The sequence below is a fragment of the Micropterus dolomieu genome, linkage group LG12 (genome assembly GCF_021292245.1).
Source record: "Micropterus dolomieu isolate WLL.071019.BEF.003 ecotype Adirondacks linkage group LG12, ASM2129224v1, whole genome shotgun sequence".
NCBI lineage: Eukaryota > Metazoa > Chordata > Actinopteri > Centrarchiformes > Centrarchidae > Micropterus > Micropterus dolomieu.
Window position 1 is genome coordinate 31,481,094 of NC_060161.1, and position 1,525 is coordinate 31,482,618.

Genomic DNA, 1,525 nt, shown 5'->3' on the forward strand with positions numbered 1-1,525 from the left:
GGCTCTGTTGTGCTGAAGATGAAGCTGAATACAGTTTAAAGTAACTTTGCATATTTATATGAGTATTCTGGTCAGTTTAAGAAAGATCATGTCTGTTGTGATGTTATGCTGTCTTCATTTCTGTATTAGATTTACTGTGTGTGGCAAACACATGTTTATATAAATAGAGAACATATAGAGAACCTGAAAATGCACTATTAGGAAGGTGGTATTAGAACAATAAGAGATGAATAGGCTACATTAGACAGGGAAGGGAGGGGAGTACCACAACAGCATAAACTGGCAAATAAAATTGTGCAAATGAACAGATTGTTGAATTAATTCAACAAGAATTATTTGTTCATCAAATACTACAATTATTGAAGTTTAATAACTCTGTTCAGGAACAAAGACTTTGCCTCAAAAACACCTGATTTTAGCAAACAAAGTATTTAAGCACACTTTTTCTGTTCTCTTCCCTCTGACCAGATAAAATAAAACAGCAACTGTGAGATTTAAGCAGCAATTTTCCAGTTGGATGGAGCCAAGTCACTGCTCTTTTGCATCTTTAGCCACTGAGGGGCAGCAGAAATAAGTTGTGAATTTACATGTGTTTTCTCCCTTTCCCCTTCTCTGTTCTTCACATCCTTCGTTGGCACTGTTTCATCTGTCATGAGCTGCTCTCTTTCTGCTCCAGTGTTAACCTGAACTTCAGTTTTGTTACTTTTAAAGCGGTCATTCTGTTCTCCGTCATCAGTTTCATCCCTGTGGCTTCTCTTGCAGTCTGTGTGAAAATACAGGCAGTAGAATTAAAGTATTAAAGACATGTTCTTGCATCACAGCATATGAGACATTTGAGTCTAAAATAAGACACCTGACAATCTGACTGACTGGAAATTAAATAGAAAAAACACCACATTTAAAAACTACTGATATTTTGATCAAATTAAATTTACACAACTACATTTATGCAAAGCGACATTCTATCGCTATATACGACAGAGGTCGCACACCTCTAGAGCAAGGACGGGTCAAGTGTCTTGTTCAGGGACACACTGGTGAATCGAACCAGGGTTTCTCACACCAAAGGCATGTGTCTTATCCAATGCTCCATTGCCACCCACAAATCATATCAATATGTCCCATTAATCTGCAAATAATTTGGTACTCACTGATTATGTTCTGTCTCCATTTCCACACAGAAAAGATAAGTAACAGAATGATCATGATGCAAGCAGCCAAACAAACAGCCAATCCAACCGTGATGGAGGACAAACTGGACTGGACCTCAAAGAAATCATCTGAAACAATAAAACACAAAATAACATGGTTTATAGAACACTAGACTTCAGCTATTTGAAACTAAAACATTGATCACATCATCAATCATTTCTACCTGGAACCTGGATGTGAGTCTCTCTGGTCTGGTTGACGTCCTTCTGTTGGACTCTACAGGTGAAGCTGTTGCTGTGTCTCTTCTCCACAGTCACTCTGCTGCTGACAGTATAGAGGTCATCAGGACCTCTGACTGTCTCTGTAGGTCCAG

At 38.5% G+C, this 1,525-nt stretch overlaps 1 long non-coding RNA gene across 1 annotated transcript; it reads right to left on the bottom strand.

Moving 5' to 3' along the window:
• Window positions 1-594: 594 nt before the first annotated feature.
• LOC123980388 lies at window positions 595-1,515 on the bottom strand. Its single transcript, XR_006827487.1, has 3 exons — window positions 1,376-1,515; window positions 1,152-1,280; window positions 595-763 (listed from the first exon to the last, which is right to left on the bottom strand). It is a non-coding gene; the product is annotated as an uncharacterized LOC123980388 (long non-coding RNA).
• Between the last annotated feature and the right edge of the window lie 10 nt (window positions 1,516-1,525).